This window comes from Meles meles, chromosome 16 (assembly GCF_922984935.1).
Source record: "Meles meles chromosome 16, mMelMel3.1 paternal haplotype, whole genome shotgun sequence".
Lineage (NCBI taxonomy): Eukaryota > Metazoa > Chordata > Mammalia > Carnivora > Mustelidae > Meles > Meles meles.
This window is the reverse complement of record NC_060081.1, coordinates 67,194,751-67,222,021: the sequence shown is the minus strand read 5'-3', so window position 1 is coordinate 67,222,021 and position 27,271 is coordinate 67,194,751. Positions and strand designations below refer to the sequence as shown.

Genomic DNA, 27,271 nt, shown 5'->3' with positions numbered 1-27,271 from the left:
ATTCATCCTAAAATCCCAATTAGATGCCACTTCGTGCATTCAACAAATACTGAGTACTTACCATGTACCAGGCCCTCCTCCTGGCACTGAGGACAAATCAGTGAACGACAACAACAAAAAATTGTGCCTTTGTTGACCTTAGATTCTAGTGGGAGAAACAGACCATAAGCAAGCTAAACTATATAATCTAACAGACGAAAGTGCTATGGGGAGAAGTAAAGCAGGGAGGAGGGTTAGAGGTACCTGGGAATAGGGATTACAATTTTAAATAGGATGGTTATGGATGATTTGTTCATGCAAATCACATTTGAGCAAAGATGAGGGAGCAAGCCAGTATGACATCTGGGAGGAGAACAAGGGCAAAGCCAGAGGCAGGAACACACCTGTTTTTTTTGTTTTGTTTTGTTTTTTAAAGAACAGAGAGGAGGCCACTATGGCTACAGCCTAATGAACAAGGTGGAGAATATTAGCAGATGAATTTACAGAGGTCCGGGGACCCCACTGGTATATAGGGTTTTGAGGGCAAGTAGGAACTCTGACTTTTACAGAGTTTGGTGGGACCGCTCTGAGTAGAGTGACATGATCAGATTTCTATTTTAAAGGATTGCTCGGCTGTCTTGCAAATTGATTGTAAAGGGACAAGGACAGAAGTAAAGAGACCATTCAGAAGCTACTGCAGTATCCTAGGTAAAAGATGATGGTACCTGAAGCAGGAAGCCTTCTCCAACCTCCAGGCCAGGGTAGGAGCTTCCCCACCAGGAGGTCTTTGGCATAGCACTCTCCTTCTGTTGTAATTGTCTACAGGCAATTTGTGGGCTACATCTATATCTATCTTGTTCATCACCCTAAACCCATCATCTAACAAAGTGTCAGACACATAGTCTGCACTCCATAAATATTTGCTGAGTGAAATATATTTCATTCTGAAAAAGTATTTGCTTGGCGGAGGAATGCTAAGTGAAGAATGAAACAACCATCCCGGTTCATAGGACCCACCCTGGGCTGTTTCCATGGGAGTCACCAACAGATGCCTGTAATCCCAATGCAGTGCTTACCTGGGAGACAGACTGTAGTGTCCAGTACAGTGTGCTGACACACTGTACAGTGTCCACTGTCGTGTCCACTAGGCCTAGAGTCTAGAGGCCTAGCCTGGCACATGACGGTGCTCTGCAAATATTAGCGGACGACGGGAGGTTAAGTGATGTGCCCGGAGGGTACACACCTAGTGAGGCACAGCGAGGACGTGTCTAGCCCCGCTCTGGGCTCTACCCCTCCACCTGGAGATTCCTGCTTAATCTACAGGGCCTCGGTCGTATCAGGCTCACAGCAGGACTCAGTCTCGAGAATGAAATGATGGGTGGGCGTATGGATGGGTGCAAACACCATTTGTTACGGTGAAGCCTGGAATCTTCCTCACCTGCAGCCCATCATGTTGTGAGCATCGCCTTCCTCCCCACCCCACCAAGAGGCCAGAAGGCCATCGCTCCTTGAGCCCCAGAGACCCCATGTCCCGTTGACAACCTTCTGAGGCCCCCCACTTCCGGCTGTCACCCCTTCCCCAGGTGTCCCCATTTCCTGGGGTCTCTCTCCTTGAGTCCCTTAACTTCCGGTTATCCCTCCCCTTCAGGGGTCCCTCTCCCCGACCCCCATGACACACGGAAGGACCCGCGGGCACTCACCGGCCGGGCTACCGGGCGGAGCGCGGGTACATCGGCTGCGGGAGCCTCGTCCGGCAACGCGCACAGACCCGACCCGCACTCCCTGCCCGGCCGGCCCGGCCCCTCGAGCCGGAAGTGACGTCCGTGGGGCGTGGGAAGGCGAGGCACCGCCCGTGATTGCGCATGTGCAATATTTCGCCGCAGTGCCGGCCCTCTGTCCCCACCTAGTGGCCAAGTCCGCGCGCTGGAGGCGTCAGGCCTGCGGAGAGATTAGTTGGGAGGGTCAGGGGGAGCGGGAGCTGCTTTGGGTGGTACAGATGGGGAAAAAGAGGCCCGGAGAAAGAAGGAAAGAAGCTGCGGTTTCCGAGAACATACTACTATGTACCTGGTGTTTTATATCCGCTGTCCTTTAAATCCTCATATTTATGGAATGCCCCTATTTCATGGAAGGGAAATTGGCAGTCAATGAAGTGTAAGGGGCTTCCGACCTAGACCCTGGGGGATTAGCGTCCCAGGATTCTTCCCACAGCAGCTGCCATCAGGACTGGCTGCTGCAAAAGGGGAGATGCCAATTCAGCGGACATCTGTCTGTCTGTAACTCAGTGACTGCAGGCCTCAGTTTCCTCATATGTTAAATGGTTCTTGCTTTGAAATCCCCATTGAATAATTACTTGTGTCCTGCTTTGGGACTCAAAAAGTCCCCTTCAGAAAGTGGTAGCTTGAAAAAGTGTTCCTGCCCCACCCCCAGTTCATTTAACCCCAGCGCCATCAGCCGGACACCCGCCCCAACATACATTTCATGCAACTATGGCTTTGAGACCAAGCTCCTAGGTCGCTCTTTCAAGCAGAGTAAAGACTCGAAATCATTTGTAGAGAGAAATTCCGTGGCCTGGGAGGACTGAGAGCCCCAAGGTGTATCCAAGAGATGACCTTAAACAATCCTTTCCTTTCCTGACCCCAGAGGCAAGAGGAGCTCTGGGAGGTGGGAACTGACCCATGAGGGCCACAAGAAGATGTCAATTTTTGCCAGATCCCAGACTGTCCAGGAAAGTAGCGGAGCCCAGGAGTCATAAGTTTTGACTCCTGCTCTGGTGTTCACCACTTCTAGGATAAAATACAGAGTACTCAGTTAAATTTGAATTTCAGATAAACAACAATTCCTTTTTAAGTGTAAGTATGTCTCATGCAACCTTTGGGATATACTTATACTAAAAAATAAATTATCCATCAGAAATTCGAGTTTAACTGGACATCCTGTGTTTTGTTTGTTTGGGGTTTTACCCCCCCCCCAAGATTTATGTATTAGTTCCCTATCAGTGCTGTAACAAATTGCTACAAACGTGGTGACTTGAAACAACACAAATTTATTCTTTTACAGTTCTGCGAGTCAGAAGTCTAAAATTAAGGTGTTAACAGGGATGCAGTCTCTTTGGGGACTTTAAGGGGTACATTGGGGACTTTAAGGACTAAAGGGGACTTTACCTTTTTAGCTTCTAGAGGCCACTTGCATTCCACAGCTCATAGCTCATTTCTCAAAGTTACTCCAGCCTCTTACTTCTGTTGGAACATCTACTACTGACTCTGAACCTCAAGTTCCTCTTTTAAATTTTTTAAAAATTTTTCTTGTGGTGAGAGCACTTAACATGAGATCTACCCTCTTAACAATCTTTTAAGTGTGCAATACATTATCGTTGATACAGATACAATGTGTCCTGCCTCCCTCTTATAAGGCCTCTTGTGATTACACTGGACCCGCCCAGATAATCTAGGATCATCTCCCATCTCAAGAGCCTTAACTGAATCACATCTTCAAAGTTCCTTTTATCATACAGGATAAGATAATAACAGGCTCTGGAGATTAGGACAAGGATATCTTTGCGTGTCGTTATTCAGCCCACCACAATCCAGCAACCCCATGTCCAACTGTGTGACCGTAGCCAAGTCACTCAAATTTCTAAAGCCTCTAGTTCCTTACGGGCAAAAAAGCTGATTAAATAAGCTCACAGGAGGAAAAAACCTTGCTCCTTGCCAGGCGAACAGAAAACAGAAAGTGTTTTTACAAATGGCAGCTCCCATGGCAAAGGGCAAGGGATAATCCTGTCCGAAACATGGTGTCTTAGTCATTGGAAGAACCTCCTCTCCTCTACCAAGACCAGAACCCATTGGTGGAATGTCCAGGTTGCAATCCCAGATACTGCCAGCAGGAGGAGAAGAACCTATGACTAGAACCTGTCTCAAGGGCAGGGGAGGGTTTGTTGGGAGGCAATTCAGAGATACCCCAGAAGTCCCTGTCCCATCCTCAATTGAGGACCAATATTTTTGGTTACATATCACGACACCAGGTTATCTTAGGATTAGAAGAGTGGCAGATAATTGCTTTTTGAGAGTTTATAGACACCAGATACTAGGTACTGTGCTAAATTGTTTGTGTGATTTCAATTACTACAACCCTGTGAACTGGATGGGGAAACTGAAACCCAGAAAGGGAAAATCACTTGCCTAGGGGCTCAGTAGAGTCAATAAAAGAACTGGGTTTGAGCCTACGTCTGTATGACAGCACAGGCCCAAATTTTACTTGGCCTTAGAGGCTACTTTTCCTCTTTGTTCTCACAGGTTGGGAAGCAGGCTCAGAGAAGAAGAAATTGCCCTTGGTCACATGATGACTCCAAGACTGAGCTGGGATTTGAACTTGTCTCTTACTTTTCTGCACTCAGAAGTAACTCACTTGGAACTACTCCTCGAAAGCTCTATTCCCTTGTGGGTAAAATGGGGGTATGTGTCCCACTGTCTAGGGAGTCCTTAGAAGGAGTCAGTAGAATGGCACGTGCAGTCTCGTACATTGGATCATGACATGTCTGCTAACTCCTGATGACTGCCCTGATGGAGAGCAGAAAAGTGACTGGAGGGAGGGCAGCTTGTACTGTATCTTGGTTTGGAGGGCTCCACACACCCTGCCCTCCTAAGTTCACCCAGTCTCTGAAGAAAGAAGTCTGACCATTGGATATGTGCTAGAGGAGGCCAGAAATGCCTGACCTACCACTGTTCTCTATCTTTTTTTTTTTTAAAGATTTGTATTTATTAATTTGAGACAGAGAGGGAAAGAGACAGAGCATGAGTAGTGGGAGGGGCAGAGGGAGAGGGAGATGCAGACTCCCTGCTGAGCAGGGAGCCCAATGTGGGGCTCAGTCCCAGGACCCTGAGATCATGACCTGAGCCGAAGGCAGGCGCCCAACTGACTGAGCCCCCCAGGTGCCCCTCTATCTTTTTTTCAAAGCATGTGGTTCTCACTTCAGATGATCTGCTAGAACCGGTTTTAGTATTGATTCTAAGGTAAGGGTTATTTAGGATAGCACCATGATATAGGACATAGTTTCTCATCCGCAACATTATTGACCTTTGGGGCTGTGCAAGTCTTTTTTGAGGGTAGCACCCCACACTTACAGTGGTGAGAAGCAAAAATGCCTTCAGACATTGCCAAATACGAGCTAGGGAACAAAATTTCCCCAGCTGAGAACCACTGGTATAGAAAAAGAAAGCTGTCTTCTGGTCAACCAGACACGAGTCATCTGGGGAACCTCGGAACAATTACTTACCTTGGTTTCTTCAACTACAAACGCTCTCTTAACAGCTACCACTGATTCAACACCTTTTCTTTTCTTTCTTTCATTTTTTTGGGGGGTGGGCAGTGCCACGAACTCTTTGCCCGAATAATCTCATTTAACTGTCAACAGAATCCTGAAGGGACACTGGCTGGTGGAAGCAGGAAGGAAGAAGTAAGAGTAAGGGAGACAGGGAGAAAATAGTCTGTATTAAACACCTTCTGTGTACCAGGCTGGATGGCAGGTGCGCTCACATACATTTACCCCCTGTCATTCGCTGTGTGATTTTGAGAAACTGACCGTGGGGTTCAGTTTCCTCATCTGTAAAATGATAGCAGCTGGCAAGTTCTGGTAAGATGACGGCAACGGTACACAACCCAGATTTAAATCCTCCCAAGTTCCCACATAAAAACAGAAACAAAATTCCATACCCACATTTGCAACAGAGCTAGGTGACAAGGTATTTTCAGGAACTCCAGGAACAAAGGACTGCGGACAAATCAGCAACAGCTAGGAGGCCTGAGTGCCCCTAGTGCCTCTGGGAGGAGGTACACCAGGGAAGCAACAAGGTATCTAACAGACCTAAGAACTGGAGTCTCCAGATTGCAACATCTATTTGTGGGAAAGCACAGCGGGCAATTTGGAAACAGCAGCCAAAACTGGGAAGGGTTTTGCCAGCTCCAACTGGGGAAGGGTAAGGGGTCTGCCATGAGCCCTAAGGGCCGATGGAGTTCAATACTCGTGAATTCCAGAAAAGACCATCAAAACTTCCTTCTAGGACAGGCCCCATGCTGAGAAACTTCTGGAAAGGAAAGGAAACTCCTTGCAATGGAGCAGGATAGGGAAGCAGAAATCAAGGAAATAACTGAGCTAGACGAACGCGGGGGAGGAGAACAGAGCCGGAAACCTCAGAGGTAAAGTGAGATTTTTGTTAACAATATGCAGAAACAACAGAAGGGGGAGCTCTGTGAAAATACAAAAGTTTTCTTAACCAAGCCTCCTCTTGAATGTTCAGAAAAACTAATTTCATGTAAAAATGAGCAATGGAGGGGCGCCTGGGTGGCTCAGTGGGTTAAAGCCTCTGCCTTTGGCTTGGGTCATGATCCCAGGGTCCTGGAATCAAGCCCCACATCCCGCTCTCTGCTCAGCAGGGAGCCTGCTTCCTCCTCTCCCTCTGCCTGCCTCTCTGCCTACTTATGATGTCTGTCAACTAAATAAATAAAAAAATCTTAAAAAAAAAAAAAAAAAGAACAATGGAGGGGTGCCTTGGTGACTCAGTCGTTAGGCGTCTGCCTTCAGCTCAGGTCCTGATCCCAGAGTCCTGGGATTGAGCCCCGCATGGGGTTGAGCCCCGCATGGGGTTCCCTACTTGGCCAGAAGCCTACTTCTCCCTCTCCCACTCCCTCTCCTTGTGTTCCCTTTCTCACTGTGTCTCTCTCTGTCAAGTAAATAAATAAAATCTTTTTTTTTTAAAAAATGAGCAATGGAAAAGTACTGAAGTCAAATCCTAGGAAAACAAGATGGCTTAAAGAAGTAGGAGGAGGGGCGCCTGGGTGGCTCAGTGGATTAAGCCGCTGCCTTCGGCTCAGGTCATGATCTCAGGGTCCTGGGATCGAGCCCCGCATCGGGCTCTCTGCCCCGCAGGGAGCCTGCTTCCTCCTCTCTCTCTGCCTGCCTCTCTGCCTACTTGTGATCTTTCTCTCTGTCAAATAAATAAATAAAATCTTAAAAAAAAAAAAGAAGAAGTAGGAGGAGGAAGAAGAGGAAGAAGAGGAGAGAGAGAGAAAGCAGGAGAGAAAAGAAGAAAGAGCAGAATAACAGCCCTACAGACAATGAAAGCCAACTAGAAAGACATTTAATTTAAAAAAAAGAGAGAAAGTAAAGCAAGATAAAAACATGAACAAAATGATATAAGAAAAAAGAGAACAACATAAATCAGAACTACAGAAATTCAGAAACCAGGTGCCAACTCATGAAAGAACCAGAGATAAAGGAAAAATTATTTTTAAAAATAAAAGTGAACTAAACGAAATATAAGAGCAAATGAAAAAATATAATCAACAGATAGTTGAGCTAAATAGAAAGTGAAAGGGGGACAATTTTTAAAAATTAAAGTAAAATGAGATAAAAGAATTTGAGGGGAAAGCACAAATACTGAAGTTTGGAAATGAAAATCTAACTTAGGAATAAGAGGAGTCACTGAAGGGAAAAATATGACAAAGAAACAGCAAAAACCAAAAACAAAGCAAGGAATACATCATCGACCCAGAACAACCAATACCAAGGCACACATTTATAAAATTACTGGTTTTTAAAGAGAAAGAAAGAATTCTTTAGGCGCCCCGGGCATGCAGACAAAAAAGAAATAAAGTGATATTCTCATCAGAATCTTCAACAGCGATACTTTTTTTTTAAGATTTTATTTATTTATTTGACAGAGATCACAAGCAGGCAGAGAGGCAGGCAGAGACAGAGGAAGGGAAGCAGGCTTCCTGCTGAGCAGGGAGCCTGAGTGGGGCTCGATCCCAGGACCCTGGGATCATGACCTGCGCTGAAGGCAGAGGCTTTAACCCATTGAGCCACCCAGACGCCCTTCAACAGCAGTACTTTAAGGCAGAAGGAAACGGTATAATATAGGTAAGATACTCAAAGAAAGTACGAACCAACAATTTATATCCAGCAAAACTGACCTTCTATGAAGACCCATTCTTACCTTGCAAACACTCAGTATTTTTCCCACGAGCTCTTCCTGGGTTGTCTACCAAGAAAGAGTGGAAGCCCAACGACACGTTTGGAGAGACATTGCCACCAGGACTGGTCGTAAGCACTCAGTGATTATTTACTTGGAAAAGTAACACTAGATGATAGTTAAAAGAAAAACGAAGTTTAAAGTGCCTATATGCTCTAACAGTGTGGTTGTAGCACAGTCCTCCAAAGTGGTGGGGAAGGGGCACAGTGGCTGTGAACAGTTTTGTATCCATTTCTGGTATTCTGGCTGGTAGCAGCAATTTTCCTGCTGTTATTCTGAGATTGTTGCATGTAAAAAGTGGCGAATCAGTTATTGTAGAACCTTTCAAAAAAGTTTTAAAGATTTTATTTGTTTATTTGACAGAGATCACAAATAGGCAGAGAGGCAGGCAGAGAGAGAGGGGGAAGCAGGTTCCCTGCTGAGCAGAGAGCCCGATGTAGGGCTCGATCCCAGGACCATGGGATCATGACCTGAGCCAAAGGCAGAGGCTTTTAACCCACTGAGCCACCCAGGCGACTCAAAACTTTCAAATTTTGCATCCCCTGATATATATGTGGGAGGTTTACATATATATATATACTCTATAATCTATATTAATAAATATATAAAATCTATGTCTATATTTATATAAAATACCTAATTCTATTACTAAAAAGGCCTAGAAATAATGGCTAATCTAGTAGCAGTGAGCATACATAACACTCATCTTATAGTCTTGCAATGCCTTTTTCTACTTAAGAAAATAGAGGGACCTTTTGGAGAAATTGCTGATTCTAGATGTGTGGCAGGAAATATAAAAGATTAGCCTGGGATATCTTGTCATACCAGTTAACAAGGAAGCCACTGAGGCTATCAAGCGGACTTGGGAACCAGCCTGGTGTTGGTACAACTTCAGCTGCAGCAAAGATTGTAATTGCAATCGAGTTAAATGCATCAAAAATTTAATAAGCTCATGGTGATCTTCGGCAAAAAACGCTAACTGATCACCTTCTGAAGATGGTATAGAAACAAATTACATTCTTAAAAGTTATGTAAATAAAACAGAAAAATCAAGTATTTGTTCCACTTTTCTTATATGAACTATACTACTTGGGCGACCAAGTAATAGATGAAGAAAAAATCTTCTTATAAAATTATTACAAATGATACAGGAAAACAAAATGATACAATATTGCAGTTTTGCACCCTGCCATGAATTAGTGTAGTAGCCGTCGTACACAATAGCAGCTAATATCAAGGAACAGCAAACTCTAGCGGTGTATGTTCTTCTTGATAAAAGAAGACAGAACCACCTATAATCATGCCAGAGGGATGGAAACTGACTCAGCTGCTAATACACAGGAAATGCGGAGGGCAAGGGCCATGTTGAATTGGACTGTGAAGATGTAGTAGACAAAAATCCAGACTTTGAGAAAGTCTATGGGTCAAACAGCATAACAGATAGACTACAAGGAAAAGAAAGAGATACGGGGGGAAATCTATGGGTTAAGACACAGATTAAGTTTTTTTTTTTTTTTTTTTAAATAGGCAAAATGGAACTATAATGTCTAGGGACACACACTCAAATGATTAGCAAGGAAATAATTACTATAGAAGTCAGGCTAGGAATTACTTTTGTGGGGAGGGGCTATGATTGAGATGAGGTGCATGGAGGGGCTCCAGGGGTCACTGGCAAAGTTTTGTTTCTTGACCTGGGTGGTGGTTACTGGGATGTTTGCCCCCCAAATAATCACTACGCTACAAATTTAATTTGTATGATTTTCCACATCTGTCATTTATTTTATAATATAAAGTGTTTTTTTAATATATTTTTTAAAATTTGACAGAGAGAGAGAGAGAGACAGTGAGAGAGGGAATAGAAGCAGGGGGAGCGGGAGAGGGAGAAGCAGACTCCCAGCGGAGTAGGGAGCCTGTTGTGGGGCTCAATCCCAGGGCCCTCGGATCATGACCTGAGCTAAAGGGAGACGCTTAATGACTGAGCCACCCAGGCACCCCCATAATATAGTTTTTAAAAGATGAAAACAGAACTACCTGCTTCACAGTGCATGTGTGTGTGTATGTACACATGTTCGAATATCCGGCTTCTGGCACATAGTAGGTACTCAATAAATATGTTTCCTCTTTCCCGTTAGTCCTATCAAATAGCCTTGCCTGTGTGATTTTAGCACCATTGCTAACATCACTAACTTGTGGGATTAATCAAAAACAGGTAGTACTCATTAAGTGACTATTATGTGCCGGGCACCGTTCCCAGTACATCTAATCTAAGCATCCTCACAATTCTATTATTATTACTCCCATTTAAAGAGAAGAAAACTGAGAGTCGGAGAGGTCACCTGTGGCCACACAGAAGGCGGTAAAGCAGCCTGGTTTTGAACCCAGGCAGTCTGCTCACACGCACAGCATACATAACTCACTGGTTTTCATTTGGTGTCCAGTGAATGTTTGCAGGCATAACGTCCCCCTACCAAGCGCCTGCGGATGTGGGTGCCATCTCTTGAGACTCACTGCCTGAGTCTCAGAACAGCCCTGGTGGGTGAAGGTGCTGGCTGGTTTGCATTTGATGGATGGGAAAACCAGACTCAGGGAGGCAAAGGAACTTGCCCAAAGTACATGGCGGTTGGGGGTGGGGCATGGTAATTGTGGATGGGGAAGGTTCATACTCTTTGGCCCTTGGGATTCTAAAGAACAAAACGTTCCATACTCTTCAACAGATGCTCATCTGATGGATCTGACCCAGTCTGAGGTCACGGGTTGCCCAACCAGCCATCCAGAGCCTGACTTGGCTTGAGAAGTGTCCAGACGAGGGCTGGGAGAAGTCAAGGGCTTGGCAAGCACCAGACATGCCTGACCCCAACCAGGGGATCATGCGAAGCTTGTGACCCATGGGCCTGACGTGCCTCAAGGAGCCAGAGGCTTCTATTACTCTCTGTGCCAGACTTTTCGCTCATAAGCCTTGGAATCAGGGCCCAGAATTGGGCTGCCACTTCTCTGAGCTAGAGATAAAGACGTGAGTGGGGCTGGCTGTGTGAACTTCCCACAAGAGGTGAGAGCCTGGCTGTGTTGTTCTGGTCACACATTGATTTTTAAATCTGAGTCAGCATGACTGTTCGGAGGTACAGGCTGTCCTCTCTGTTCCCAAGGGCCCTAGAGCCCAGCTGGGCTGAAGCATTTCCAAAACAGGGCCTGGAGTAGTAGGGGACCAGGAGGGGTGGAGATTCCACACCCCCAGCCCCAGTAATGCCAGCATAAAAGCCCACCCAGACCACCCTCCACTGTATGAGTAACATCCAGCAGTACTGAGTCCTTACCACTGTGAGGCGCTGTGCTACAAGCCTCATACATATTCATGCCGCCAGCCTTGTGGAGGTGCTATCAGGTGGGGGCTCTTACCAGTACCATTGGACCGGTGGGAAAACCGAGACCAGGAGAGGAAAATCACTTGTCATCAGCGGTCACGCAGAGATGGGATTTCAGGTCTTTGGTTGCGGGATCCTAGAGAACCAGATCTGGCAACATCCTATGTATGTCACTCAGCCCTCACAGTGACCCCACCGTGTAGGTATTGTCCCCCTCATGAAGATATGAGAAAATGGAGGCTCGGGGAGGCAGACAGGACTTGTACAGTGTTGTTCTACAGCTTGGCTGTGTCAGCCAGCGATAACTTTTCAAGGACGTCGTCCAAAGCCCACAAGTGCTAAAACTTGGCCATGACCACGTAAAACCCCGATATGTATTATAACCCCTACATTCACCCACAGTTCTCCTATGGTAAGGAGAGAGGACAACGATCCTTCGGTGGCCATCTTCTTGGAAGGGTGGAATGGAATGATGGGGGCTCTTGGCAGGTGGGGCAGAATTTGAAGAGCTTAATGTGGGCAGGGATGTCTGGAGGTTGGGAGAAATGGGCTGTCCCGCTGTGCTGGTGAAGGAGCTAGAGCATGCGGGTGTGCGGAGGTCAGCTCACACGCCCACATGCTCCAAGGCAAAGGCTGCTGCAGTGTTTCCCACCGACCAGCATGAGCAGAGAGTCCCTACAAGGGGTCCAAGCTTACTTCTTGGTCACTGGGGACAGAGAGCTCAAAGCCATCCAAGATGGTGGCAGGTCAAGGGAAACCCTTCTTCTCCCCTCTCCATCTCTACCCAGCCCTCGAAGCACCACCTGTGGGGAGGGGGAGGAGAAAGAGAGGAGCCTCCCACTCCACTTTCTGCCACCGCAGCAGGCTGCCAGCCTGAAGCAGGACCAAGCTGGCCCAGGGGAGAAGCTTTAAACCCAAATCAAGCTGGGAGTCGTGATCAGTAGCGTTACTGGACATTCTAATTTCTAAATCAACAGTGTGTGTGTGACCTAAAGTGATTATAGAATTGTCTGTTTCTGGAGAATGAGCAGAAAAGTAACTGGGATGAGTTTTCACCTAGTTGGCAGAGAAAATGTCTCTCCACTGAATAAATTTTGAAAGGGACACTGGGAGACAAAAATAAAGGTGTGTTTAGATTACGTCATAAGTCTGGTCTGTTCCACATGCTGGTTGCAGCAGGACCGACGATTCTCCGAAACAAGCCTGGAGGTGGATGTTCCTGAATGCCCTACAGCTGGCTTCATGAGGCAGGCAAGAAGTGCGGGTGCCTCTGGGGACCTCTTGAGTCCTTCCTTTATGGGGCCAGCACCGCCCCCAGCGCCCCCCAGATGCTCCAGTGGTTGGCATCTGATGTCTCATTCCGTCTCCTTCTCCTGAGAACCGTGACCTCAGATGTCACCTCACCCAAGAGGTTACCCTCCTCACCCACAGGTAGTTCACAGCCAATGACCCATAAGAGGTACAAAAGGCCAGCCCCTTGCCAGACTTTACCGGAGAACAAATCTCTGCTTGGTTCCATCCCATCCTACTTTCCTCCCTCCCTTATGGGTACCAACCTCAATAAATCACATATACCTAATCCCTGCCTCAGGCTCTGTTTCCAGGGAACCCGACTGAAGACCACCCTGAGCCTCGGGAGGCATTCTGCGACGGGGCCATGTTGCTAGCCCTGAGCCAGCTACCCCATTAGCAATTTTCCCAGATCCCAAATCAGACAGTCAGACCTAGGTTCGAATCCCAGCTCAATCCCTTAATTGCTGAGTTACAGTGGCCAATAGCTGTTTTCCACACCTCAGTTTTCCCATGTGGAAAATACAGAAAAAAAAAAAAAAAAAAAACCCAACCACTCCCCTCAAGGCTTTATAAGGATGGGCTATTCACCCCCCACCCCATCCCCCACCTCCCACTACTCTGTGCCTGTAACAGTCACTGCCTCTCCTATTCCTCTGGGCTAGGAGTCCTGACTCCACACTGAAGGAGGCAGCTGTTACCCTCTGCTTTGAAGGTGTGTCCTGGGGTAAGGCCCCGGACCATGGGTTAGAATGAACCCTCATCTCTTAGAAACACCCGCGATCTGCTTGTCCCGATACTGTATGTTGCCTGTGTGCTAGCTCCCTATGTCTTCACTACCCTTCAAAGCTGTTATGGTCACTTCTGCTCTATACAGGAGAAAACGGGGATCCAGAAGGGCTAAAGGACCGCCGGTGGGGGCCACAGGAGAAGAGACGCTGGTGCGTCCACCTGGAATGGCCAACATGAAAAAGACTCGTCCTGGCAACTGGGGCTCTTTGTACACTGCTGGTGGGGATGCAAGATGGCACAACTAGTTTGGAGAATGGTTTGCAGTCGCTTTTGAAAGAGTTAAACATACACTTACATGACTCAGCAGAGCCACTCCTCGGCACTTGCCCTCCGGTAACGAGAGTGTCTGTCCACTCGGGGACGTGCGCAAGAATGATCTTAGCAGCTGTATTTATGATGATCCCCAGCTGGGGAAAACAATGTCCATCCCCAGGGGAGTGTGAGAAATGAACCGATATACATATAATAAGTAAAAAGAGCAATAAAAAGGAACAAACTATTGATACGTGCAACAACCTGGGTAAATCTCAGAGTAATTATCCCCAATGGTGAAGCCAAACAAAAAGGGTCCGTCTTGTACGATTCCATTTCTAAAGTTCCAGAAATTTCTAAAGTTCCAGAAAGGTTAATGTAATCTATAGTGAAGAGAAAAGTATTCCACGGCGACTGTGGTGGTGTGGGGATGGGAATGGGTATGATAAGGAGGAGATGGCTTACACCAGGCTACCAGGAAACTTCAGGGGGTGATGGAGACGTTCATCCTCCTGATTGTGGTGTTGGGTTCATGGGTATGCACATAGGTCAAAACAAATAAAATGACACAGTTTAAGTAGGAATTGTTCATTGTACATCAATTATGTCTCAATAATGCTGGGTTTTGTTTGTTTGTTTTTAAACTAGAGAGTGGCGCAATTAGTCTTTGAAGCCACGTAAGTCTGATGTGAAACCACTCGGAAGCTGGTGAATTATTAAAAGCCCCCCTTTCTGGGCTGGAGATACATAGTCAGCCCAAACGGCACCACTTCCAGGAAGACTTCCATGCCCTCCATGGTAAACTACGGCTTTTCAGAAATTGCCGCTCCCATGGTCTTGGGTCTGCAATGTCCTTCTACCTGCCTTTGGGATTTTTGTCAGTGGCTCCTTGCTCCACTTGGGAAACTTCCCTTGCAGTCTCCCCCATATTGTCCTTCAAACGTGCCAGTGGAGAGCCCAGGACCAATATCAGACCCACCTGGATTTAAATCCCAGCTGTGCCATTTACCCCCGCTGTCCGTCTGTCTGACCTCCCATGGCTCCTTTACTTCTTGGAGCTTCAGAATTCCTCATCTAAATAATAATAGAAGCCACCTCGAGATTGCCTCCAGGATCAAATGAGAGATAGTTCGAGTTAACCAATTAGCCTAGGGCCTGCTGTGTAATAAAGCACTCAATAAATGTTAACTATTACTGATCTTCACCTGGGCAGTGGCTGCTGACTGTTTAAGTTTCTCAGCCTTTGAATCAAGTACTTACCGCCCATGGAAGTATATTTATTGACATGGAAGGATGCCCAAAGCATACTCTTGGGGAGGGGTGGGTGGTAGAAAGCAGGCTAAAAACAAGATATACCTCCCAGGTCATTTTAAGGATTAAGGAGTGGGGGGGGGGGGGGGACGGACACATAGCTCTTCGCCTGGTGTTAGCTGCGATTCTTGTTGATGTGAAAGCATTTTGTAGTCTGTCCGACGCTACGTTCAAACAGATCATGTGAGTTCCTAGGAACAAGGAGTTCGCGATTGTGCTGGGACAGCGAAACACAGAGACCTGTGCCCACAGGGAGCTACTGTGGGCAGGGCTAGAGTTGGACTTAGGACCCATTAGTTCGATGTGGATTTGGGCACTTTCTTCTGTGTCCTGGAGCGAAAGAAAAGGAAAAGCACTGCGCTTTCAAGCAGCGAGACTCCAAGCTAAAGGGTGGTAACTGAGGTGTTATGACAAAATGTAGACACTGGAGGGCGCTCCTATCAACCTGCGATAGAGAAAATCACAAAACCGGGTGACGATGATAATAGTATGAATGCAGTGGTTACATTGATTGAGTTCTTACTATGAGCTCCTCAAATGTGCTAAGGGACCCACAACCTTTATCTCGTTTTATCCTTTAGAGCACCCCGTCAAACACTGTTTACTTAGGATTTTAGAGAGTGTATTGTTCCTTCGAATTTTTAAACATTTAAGGAGTCACAACTCACAAATCTTTTAAAATGGGCAAATATTAAGGGTACAGCTTGGTGAATTGTTACAAGTGTGTATACACAGGTAACCCCGCAGCCAGACCAAGATATATGACTTTTCTTGCCGCCTTTCCTCCCACCCCCACTGCCTGCAACTGCTCTCCTAACTTCTATCATCATTTATTCCTTTTGCTTCTTTTTGAACTTCGTATAAATGGAGTCATACATATATGATATTTAGGTTTCCAGGTTTAGCACATAAAAAGCCAGCATGCCATCCAAATTTGAATTTCACCTGGGAAATATTTGTGCTAAAAAAAAAATGCACTGTTGGGGCACCTGGGTGGCTCAGTGGGTTAAAGCCTCTGCTTTTGGCTCAGGTCATGATCCCGGGTCCTGGGATCGAGCCCGGCATCGGGCTCTCTGCTCAGCAGGGAGCCTGCTTCCCCTCCTCTCTCTCTGCCTGCCTCTCTGCCTATTTGTGATCTCTGTCTGTCAAATAAATAAATAAAATCTTTAAAAAAAATACACTGTTTATCTGAAGTTCAAATTCACCTGAACATCTCGTATTTTTTCTGGCAACTCCAGCGTCTTTCACAACTGACCCCTTTCAACATAATTGTGAGATTCACTCCTGTTGTTAGAGTTATTGGCAATTCACTCTTTCTTCATGACTAATGAGTATCCCACTCTACAAGTATATCTCAATATATTTACTACTTCTACTGTTGATGGGGACAGGAAGGTTAGTCTTGGGCCCTAGAGAGTCGTGTTAAGCAGGTGTACCCTGCAGGTGAATCAGAGGCCTAGTGGATTTGAATTCCAGTTCCACCTCCTACTGCTCGTGAGACCTGGTGACAATCTCCCGGTGCCTCCCCGTGACAACCTTAATATGGGCTAATAATGTACCTCAAAGGGTTTGTAAGGTTTAAAGGGGATTTACAGTTGGGAGCTATAAACCATTTAGAATAGGGTACAGCACACAGTTGGTGCTCAATAAATGTTGCCAGTGTCATTGTACCCATTAGGCCCAGGGGAAAACGGAAGTTCAGAGACATAGAAACTTGCTCAAAGTCACATACCTAGTAACAGAACCCTTTTGTCGCTGATATCGAGGAAATTGGACTCATTTATTCATTCAACAATTTTTGTTGAGCATCTACTATACATCTGGCACTGTTTTAGACCTTGAAGTTATACACTGAACAAAACAACCGAAGTCCCTGCCGTTATGAAATATATGCTTATTAGTTGAATGAAATACTGTCTGCAAAGTACTTAACATGGAGCCCCACACGCATTACTGTTCCCAAAACAGCAGCTATTAGCCAGACTGGAGCCATCTCTGTGGCAACACTGTGCGATGGGTATCAGCAGTCCCATTTCACAGATGAGAAAACGGATGCTTAGAGAGGTTGAGGCACTGGCCCAAGGTGACACAGCCAGTAGCAGCGGAACAGGAATTCAAAGTCATGACCACCTGACTCCAAACCCTCTTCAATTTCTCTGGGCTTGTTTCTCAGTCTTGAGCTCTGCCTCTGGACTCCAGATGTTAGGAGGCTCAAGACGTAGCTTTGTGACCCCTGGTAAGTGACTTGCTGTCTGTGACCCTAGTTTCAACACTTCTGCACGGGATTGCCTTAGGGATCTGTGGAGAGTTCTCCGTGCAGATACAGGCAGAAGATAAACAGCCTCTAGAGGGCGCAAGTGTGGACCCACCGTGGGGAGGGGGTCCTGCCTGTGGGAGCTGCTCCGCCCTTAAAACCTTACTTCCCTAAAGGAGCTTACAGACACGGAAAGGTGCCTGGAATAGCTCGTTGGGTCTTCGGCAAGCAGGCGTAGTGCGCATGAGCGGATGCCAGGTGCTGCCATTGGACAATTTTGCTGATTGGAGAAACTGAGGCAGAGCAGAGCTGACAACTAGCTCGTGACATTTTGGCTTCAGCACTTCAGCGCTACCTCTAGGGAGGGTGGTCTGTCTCTGGGTGGTAAAATTTCAGTGTTTTGAACTTTGAATCTGTGTTATTTGAGCTTTTGGGATATCTCGGTTTTGTTTTTAGAAAAACAACAATACGTGGGGTTTTAAGGAGGGTGTTTGCTGTCTTTCAGAATTAGCTGTGAACGCTTCTAGGGACAAACCACTCCCACTCATTTTTTTGTGGTGGGGAAACCACAGTCCTTGGAGTTGGGGACTCAGGTTCCAGCTATCATATCCTCCTACCCCAGGGTCTGGGGTCCACCAGGAAAGCAAGGCACCTGGCACAGGGTAGGTCCTCAGTAAGGGTCCGCTGGCTCCGGGGGGAGGGGGGGTCGTTGTGCCTGGGTCTTGCTCTACACTTCCACCACCCAGATCTGCGTCCGGCCTTCCCCTGGGGCCCTGAGAATTAGTGAATGAACCAAATCACGAATAGTTTACAGGTTCTTAGAAGCGGCAAGAGACACAAGACCCAACGAAAGGGATGATGAATGGTGGCCCACTGGGCTGGGAGGGCATGGCCATCTGGGAGCCCCGAAATCCCTGTCCAGGCTGGTACGCTAGGAAGGCGCCGCTGGGAGTTTTCTGCCTGTGACTCCACTCATGACCCCAGCTCCTATCACCCCAGGCTCTAAAAAACTGGGCCCACAGGGCCATAAATTCCTGCTGTCGTTAGTCAGTATCTCTACAGCCCAGGCTGTTTGCCAGGAGCCCTACAATTATTTTTATCACTTACGAGTCCCATAATTATTTTTTATCACTTTTTCCCCTCACAGCAGCCTTGCAATAGGGCTAGTTTTGCTCTCTTTTTTGTCTGGAGTTAGGGGAATCCAAGTCCTGGAAAGTTTCAGAGAAGCTTCTGGCTTTGCCCCAAACTCCAGAGAGGGTCAGTGTTCAAACTTGCAGCCCCTCCATGTCCAGGCTGGAACTCTGGGTGAGGCCAGGCTGTGGGGGAATTGGGAGGTGGGAACTGGGAAGCCTTGGGAGCCAGGGAAAGACCTGAGACTTGGCTACTTCCAAACTGTGTGACCTAGGGCAAGTCATTCAATCTCTCTGTGTTTCAGTTTCTTCATCAAATAAGGATGTAATAATCATACTCATCTCATAAGTTAGTGCATATAGGTGCTCGGTAACTGTGAGGTTCTACATAACCTTGAGTTGGGACCTGGATTCTAAACTCGAATCCTTGCCTACTGGGCGACTTGGGTCTGTCTCTTGCCCTTTCTGAGCCTCAGACTTCTCATCTGTAACACAGGTGTATTCTTGCCTGCCTCACACCCTGGTTTTCTTGTCCCTGGTCCCATCAGCCTGATCTTCTCAGAGCCCTCAAACTGCCAACTCTTGCCTCCTGCTGGGAACTATGCCCAACCCTCCCACCCCCTGCTTTTTGGGTAACTCTCCATTATCAGCTCAGGCATCCTTCCTGCCCCCCACCAACTTCTTTTCATTACTGGGTCAATATATATTTATTGAGCACCTACTATGTGCCAGGACTGTAGTAGGTGGTAGGTAAGACAAGGCAAAGTCCATGTCCTCATGAGGAGGAGGTAGACAATACACTAAAAAAGAGATTCAAAACAAAACAAAACAACCCACGGCAATTACAGACTGTATTATATACTTCTTAAGGGAAAATTATAGGCCCATAAGAGGAAGTAAGCAGGGAAGGTTGCTTTCCAGAAAGGCCTCTCCAAGGAGACGTTTTTATTTGAACTAACAATTTATTTGAATAGACACATGGTACAAAATTCAGGCAGTACTCGTCATCCAGCCAAAAAGGCCCGTATTACCAGTTTCTTGGCGGGGAGAGGGGGAACAGTGATATTTGTGGCAACATCCGAATCAGAGAAACAGCAGCTGTTTGAAAATATGCAAGAAGAGGAGTCCAGGCAGAGGGAAGGGCCAGAGCAAAGGCCCTGAGGCAGGACACGCACGACTGGCGAGCAAGCCGCTGTGATTGGAGGCCCGTGGTAAGTGGGCTACCACTCTGTGTCATGGGTATAACTCTCGAGTTCGGGGTAGAGCAGGGGTGAGGCCTTCTGATTTGTATTTTATAAAAACAGCACGGAGAATGGATTTAGGGATCCGAGTGGGACAAGGAGACAAAGGAAGTGGCAACTGCAGAGCTGGGGATGGTACGGACCAGCCAGGGTGGCCCAGGAGGGCCGCGAGAAGGGGTGGGTTTGTGTGGTTTGGGAGGCAGGGTGGAGACCAGTGAGGGTCCCGGCCTGTGCTCCTGGGACTCGCCGCTGCTGGTAGTTCCGTCTTTGTGATGACTGCATGAACGTTACAGCCTGTAAGCTGGCGCGGAGTGGGTGCTTGGACATGTTTGCTGAAGAGATGACTAAAGATGAAAAGGCCCTTTGTAAGTGGAGACACACCCCTGGAGAGGTGGCTGCGGTGGCTCCTGGGTCCTCCCTCCACCCCCAAGGGCGGGCACTCCCCTGCCCCCCATCCCTGCGGGTGAATCACCCCCAAACCCATCCCACTGTGTGGAGCCTGCTTCTCAGAGGCAGAATTTTAGCCTTAACGTTCTCACATTTTAAATGTTAGCCACGAAACCCTTTTCCCAGGAAAGCCTGGTCAATAGAATGTATAGAAATTTTTTTTGTATGACTTCAAAAATCTGAGAACTTGGGTTCTCAAGGTGAGACAAGGTGAACAAAACGGACATGCTTCTAAACGCAGATATTCTTAGACGAAGACAGCATCGAGAAAAAGGAAACTGTTTTATTAAACACCTCCGCTTCCAATCAGGGCACACCTGACAATCGCTCTATTTGCATCTTTTCATCAAAGAGCCATCGGTCGCTTCCTGCAGGGAAGCCAGTCCCCCAAATCCAATTGTTTCAGTATTTGGTTTCCTTCACATCCGAAGGCACTTCTGCTTCACCCATATTTCCAAATGGTAACAATCTGTGCGTATGTGTAGTTTGAAAGTTTTATGTAATGTCTAAAATATGTGTTTTAAAAATGCACAAAGCCTACATGGACAGCTCGGTAATCCTCACGAAGAGAACACCATCACCACCGTGTCAGGGGCCCCCGAAAAGAACGAGCAGCCAGCCAGCCCCCCCACCCCAAAACCCTGCTTGTGAAATACTTGTGAATGTCTGAGTCTTCACTACAGCTACATTCCAGCAGAGGCGGCCCTTTTTCCCTGAGATCTTCATGCTAGATAGCTCCGGCAGCCTAAGTTAGAATCCTAAGCTGTCTGCACTGGGTTAAACTTTGGGATGAATATCTGAGGGCTCAAAAAAATGTATTATCATTATTATTATTTGTTTTAAAAGGATATTTCTACACCACCATCATCATGATTATCACTATTACTAAAACCCTTATCATCTCAAAGTTTCTTTTAAAATATATTCATATGGGGGCGCCTGGGTGGCTCAATTGGTTAAGCATCTGCCTTTGGCTCAGGTCATGAATCCAGGATCCTGGGATGGAGCCCCACATCGGGTTCTCTGCTGAGCAGGGAGCCTGCTTCTCCCTCTCCCTCTGCCACTCCCCCTGTTTATGCTGGCTCTCTGTCTCTCTTCCACGCTCGCTCTCTCTGTGTCGAACACAAAATAAATAAGATCTTTAAAAACATAAAATATATTCATAGGTCTCATAGAGGTCATGGTTAAATGTGGGTACACTGGACCCAGACAACCTGGAATCAAATCATGACTCCGTTACTTGGGAGCTGTGTATCCTCAGGCAATTACAAAACCTCTTTGTGCCACTGTACAAAGAGGATGCTAATAATATTTATCTCACTGGGTTCTTATAAAGATTAAGTAAAATAATACTTATAAGGTCATTAGAAAAGCAACTAACAGAATAACCATTTAATATATGTTAGCTACTTATTATTTTAAAAATCACGTAGGCAGACTGATCATCTGACCTGCTAGGGAGACGCACCCTCTCAGCCTGCCTGAGACGGAGGGGATTTTCAGAACACAGGACTTTCACTGCTAAAACAGACAAGGTCCCAGGCAAAAAGAAAGATGGATTGGTCACTTTAACCCTGCCTGACAGTTATATCTCACTGTAATTGAACAGACTGGGCCTTTTACTTTTATTAAATTATTAATTAATTAATTAGTATTTATTTATTATATTATAGATTTGGTTTTGAAAATAGTATTTGAATCACATGCCCCTTTTAAGCATCCCTTATGATATAGTTTCTGCAAAGCACTAATCTTGCTTACATTTTGCCCATTTTACAGATGCCCGGAGATGCAAAGGAGCCCCCTCTTTGTAGCAGCCCCCACCTTGACGAGTCTCCTCCATCGCTTCCTCCAGACAGCTGACAGATACAGTTTCTTTTGTGCTCACCAGGCACTGAGGAACATAAGTGCTTTCCCTTCATTTGATTCTGACAGTAATCCTAGGAGGTGGGTTCTACTATGACACCCATTTAAGAGACGAGACACCTTCTTGCCTTCTTGCTTTCCATCTTACCCTCTCACCCATATCTCCAGGACTATCATTCATTCATTCTTCATTCATTCTGTATGTATTTGCCTAACTGTGGTTTCCCTGAAATTTCTGTTATGGGGGGGGAAAAAAAACACAAAACACCCAGGTTCCCTGGGTCTTGTTTAGTCACTGAGTCTAGACCCTTGTCGGCTGTAGCCTGTTCTAAGACATTGTGGAAGGATTATTTGATTGAATCAGCAAATGTCTCCTACCCCTGGGGCTATGTGGTGAATGACACAGAGACCTTGCCCTCAAGTACTTGAGTCTGGTGAGAGACCCAGCTCCCCTGGTTCTCTCCCCATTGTACAGGGGGTGGCTTGAAGACAAAGACTGGGTCTTTTCATCTCCCTGTCATTAAGAATAGGTTGAGTGGGTCACAGTGCAGTGAGGGACGCCCGTGTCCAGAACCCCCAGCTGGGAACTTCCAGGCTCCCAGGAGGGAGCGGTTAGCATCTCAGAGGTATAAATCAGGGTTTTTCAACTCAGCAACATTGATATTTGGGGCCAATTTTTGGTTATGAGAGGCTGTCCTGTGCACTCTAAGATAAACAGCAGCATTCCTGGTCCCCCATCCCCACTAGGGGTAAAAAGGGTAGCACCCCCACACCAGCAATGACAGCCAAAAATATCTCCAGACATTGCCAGCATTCCCCTGAGGGGCAAAAGTAATCCAAGTAGGGAACCAATGACTTAACTGAAGCAAATTTAATGAAGGAAGTATATGGGCAGGCTCGAGGAAACTTTAAGGAATATAGAGGCACCCAGGGACTAGAAACAGCGGGGATCTGTCATCACCCCAAAGCCTGAAGGGGCAAGACAGGGAACAGTGTTGGTGCTCCCGGGGAGAGCTGGAACTGTAGAAGCAAGGCCAAGGCAAGAGCGTAGGTCTCGGAGAAATGTAGCCCCCGTGAAGATGAAGGCAAAATTGGGTGGTGACGGGTCACATCAACACCTCATTCTTTGTCATCCTGCCCTTGAATCTACCGCTGCCTCCTCCCTCTGCCAGATCCAGTGAGGAGTCAGGAGGCGTGGGTGCCTCCCAGGGCACAGAGCAGGGCAGATGAGGGCATGCGGAGGTGGTGGGCAAATGGAAGGTAACCGTCATAGGGAGTTGGCCGCAGGCCCCAGACACTGGGCATCTGAGCTCAATCCTGTAACTTGTGCAGTTTTCCGGGTGGGGTAGACCGGGAAAGGGCATTTCCCCCAGAGGGAACAGCATGTACAAAGGCACAGAGTTACAAAAGAGCCTGGCTCACTTAATTGTTTATTTAATTATGTTTGTTTGTTTGATTGATTGACTCTGATCTATGAGCACTGGGTAAAAATAAAACACTCAAATGGTACAAAAGGGCATAAAATGAAAAGTAGGTTTTCCTCCCACCCCTGACCCCAGCTACCCAACTCACCTCCCCAGAGGCCACCTTTCTCTCCAGTCTCTTACCACCTTTTAGAAAGAGTCAAGGCAAATGGTAGCTGGGAAATGTATAAACTCCTAATTCGACTTAATTTCATGGGTGTTTGTGGAACCCCTACTGTGTGCAAAGAGATGGACCAGGAGTTCTGGCTTTGGGCTCTAAGCTCAACCCTACACCAAACGCTCTGTGGCTTCCCATTTCCTCCTCCAAGCAAGGAGTGAGTCTCCAAGGATCCTGCCAGCCCTGTGGGGTTTGCCCAGAGTTGTGTTGTTCAACTGATGTTTTGTGGATTAAACTGAATGAAAGCTGAACCACTGGCAAGAAGCACATTGTAACACAGGAACACACATTAGCCTTGGGTGCGGTTCCAGAGACCACGTGCTTGTTTTGGGGAGACAAGTGAGGTTTCTGTCTCCAAAGACCTGCTCTTGCTTGAGTCAATGCAACAGTTGCCTAAGAAGGGAGTACTGTGGGATGGCCTCGAGGGTAGGCTGGGTTGGAAGCAAGTTGCATGGTGCTTGGCCTGGCTCAGACCTGCCCAGGAAAGACCAGATCCTGCTTGGCTACCCCCTGCAGGTATCTGCAGCCCCAGGGAGGGTTTAGAACCAGAAGGAGGAGCTGGAAGGGCTAGCAGGTGACAGATGTGGGGAGTCCTACAGCCAACTGGTACACCAGCAAACAACCAAATCTGGGAACCAGATGCCCAGCCAGAAGCCCAGAAGCCAGAGCAGCCCAGGTCACCGGGACAGACAACAACAGGGCTTTTCCTTACCTCTGCTCTTCCATGCTGATCTCTCTTTTTCTCTCAAGACCCACTTCCTTCCAGGCAATGCCTGTATATCGAGCACTTAGGGCAAATATGCCTCCCATGGACCAGATGCCTGCTTCGTGCAAGGAGGGACCACGCACCAGCTCTCACTCCCCTGGCTTGCTCTGCAAGGAAGGTGTTGGTGACCCACTTGCAAACAAGGAAAACAGGCTCAAAAAAGAGGGTGTGGGGTGTAGGGCAGTGTAAGGTCAGGGATTGTCAATGCAACTGATATCAACAGGCATCTTGGGATGAAGAATTATGGAGTATTGAGCATAGAATCCAAGAATCAGAGAAGTCATGAGGTCCAGGAGACCCAGACTCACAGGTTAGCAATATAATCCACACTCCCCATGCTTTCACCACACCATGGATAAAACAGCTCTCTTTGGCCCATCTCCCATCTGTTTAGGTCTCTTCTTCTCTCACCTGGGGTCTTGTTCCAGCCTTCTCTCTGGTCTCTCCTCTTCCCAAACTTGCACGCAGCAGCTGAGGCAACTTTCCAAACTCTAGGCACACTATGCCACTCTTCGCCTTAAAACCCTTCACTGGCTCCCCTTTTGCCCTCAGGATAAAGTTCAAACTCCTTAACATGGTTTACTAGGTCCTCTGCCACCTGGCCATAGTCTCTTGCTACTCTGCTGCTCTCCAGCACCCCTCCACCGGCTCTACACCAACTCATACAGACCTCATCTTACCAGATATTATCCACTCTTTCCCTCTTCCTAACCCCTGGACCTTTGCACTTGCTGTTCCCTCCACTTGGATCACCAAGTGTGGTGTGCACCAGCGCCACCTTCTTTGGTTGGAATCCTCCCTCTCTTTTCCTGTCTCCTCTGGGAAAGAATTTTTGCTCACACCCCTCTCAAGGAGGCTGGGATGGTGCCTCCTTCTCCACTTACACTCCCTGTCCCCAATTCCTGTGCCTCCCCACATGACTGCTCACTATGCTATGTATCACATATGCCCATAGACTTACCTGTGTCCCCATCAGCCAAATGAGCCACAGGAAGGCAGAAACAGGGGGTCATCTTTTCTCTACTGAACCCCTAGCTCCTGGCACTATGCCTGCAGAGAAGAGTCATTGAACAAAATATATATTGTTTAATAAATAATAATATATTAGAATCACAGAATCACAAAATTGGAGAATCATAGATTTGGTGAAACAAAAACCTGAAATCTCAGAATTGTAGACTCATCAATTAGAGAGTATTAGAAATGCAAATTGAGAACCCCCAAAACAGGATCTCAAGGTTGGAAGAATTTTTGTAGGGGTGTTAGTGGATTAGGAAAGTCTCAGCTGTGCTCTTCTATATATTTAATTTATATTTTAACATATATTTATATAATATTACATTCACATCTTTCTTTTTTTTTATATTTTTATTTATTTGACAGAGAGAAATCACAACTAGGCAGAGAAGCAGGCAGAGAGAGAGGAGGAAGCAGGCTCCCTGCGGAGCAGAGAGCCGGATGCGGGGCTCGATCCCAGGACTCTGGGATCATGACCTGAGCCGAAGGCAGAGGCTTTAACCCACTGAGCCACCCAGGCACCCACATTCATATCTTTCAAATGTTTACTTTTATAATGTATCCTACTATAATATGTATTAAGTACCAAACTTATTTATTAGCCAATATTTTTTAAGCACATACTATGTTCAGATACTGTGCTGGCAACTGTATTTTATCTGTGGCTATATAATAAATTACCATGGTTTAAAGAAAATGTATTATCTCACAGTTTTTGCATGGTAGGACTTCAGGAGGGGCAAGCTGGATAGTCTGACTTAGCGTCTCTCATGAGGTTGCAGTCCGAGTGTCTGCCAGAGCCCTGGTCACCCAAAGACTTGATTGTGGCTGGAAGGTCCACGATCAAGATGGCTCATCCATGAAGCTGGCCCGTGACAGGAGACCTCAGCCCCTCTCTGTGTGGAGTTCGCCACAAGGTTGCTTGATGTCCTTACAACATGGCTGCTGGCTTTCTCAGAGCAAATGATCCAAGATGGCAAAATGGAAGTCCCGGTACATTTTTAAACCTGGTCTTGAAAGTCACACTCCTTCATGTCCAGAGTATCCTGTGGATGACACAGGCCAGTCCTAGTCAGTTTGGGAGAGGACCTCAGAATGTGTGAATATCAGGAAGTGGGGCTCGTTGAGGACCGTCTTAGAGGCTGGTTACCACAGCAGTGTTCAATAACAATGACAAGATCCTGCTCTTGGAGTTAACAGCCCAGGGGGAAGAGTAAAGGAAAGCAATAAATCAATATACAAATAAATAGATACTTTCAGATAGTGGTAAGCACAATGAAGGAAATCACACAAGATAATAAATTAAAGTAGGGGCTGGTAAAGGATAGTCATTGGCCCAATCTGGCCTGCTGCATGCTTTTGTAAATAAAGTTTTATTGGGACTCAGTCACGCCCATTCACTTAGGTATCATTTTTGGTTGCTTTCACGCTGTAACAGAAGATTTAAGCAGTTGTAGCAGAGACCATATAGCCTGCCAAGCCTCGCATATTTAGCTAAGTTGGTCAGGGACCAACTCTTTTTAAGAGGTGACATTTGAGCAGAGACCTGAATGGTTAAAAGGAAGAAGCCATGGGAAGAACTGGGGGGAAAGAGTGAGTGTTTCAGAAAAGGGAGACATCACAGTGAAGCCTGTGAAATGAGAACAGGTTTGGTATGTTGAGGAACAGGGAGGGGGCCAAGGCGGCTGCAAGGGAGTGACCGAGGAGTAGGGGGGTAGGAGATGATTTTGGAGAAGGGGTCAGAGCCATGTCATATAGGGTCAGGGGCCCCAGTAAAGGGTTTGAATTTTGTTCTATGGATGTTGGGAAGCCACTGGAGGGTTTTAAGAGTGAGATGTAGGATCTGGTAGGGATGGAAGAGATGCCTGGTGTAGTTTGTCCCCATCTTCTGAGCAAGAC

General features: G+C 46.8%; 1 protein-coding gene across 7 annotated transcripts in view; it reads right to left on the bottom strand.

Annotated features, from left to right (window-relative positions):
* Positions 1-25,074, bottom strand: part of TTPAL (alpha tocopherol transfer protein like) — a 38,177-nt gene extending 13,103 nt beyond the window's left edge. The window contains exons 1-4 of one of the 7 annotated variants that reach the window (XM_045980705.1): positions 24,767-25,071; positions 24,302-24,462; positions 1,680-1,917; positions 1,056-1,167 (exon numbers count right to left, since the gene is read on the bottom strand). The gene's annotated coding sequence lies outside the window, so the exon portion shown is untranslated. The other 6 variants (XM_045980708.1, XM_045980709.1, XM_045980706.1 and 3 more) reach the window with 6 other exon arrangements.
* Positions 25,075-27,271: the final 2,197 nt, after the last annotated feature.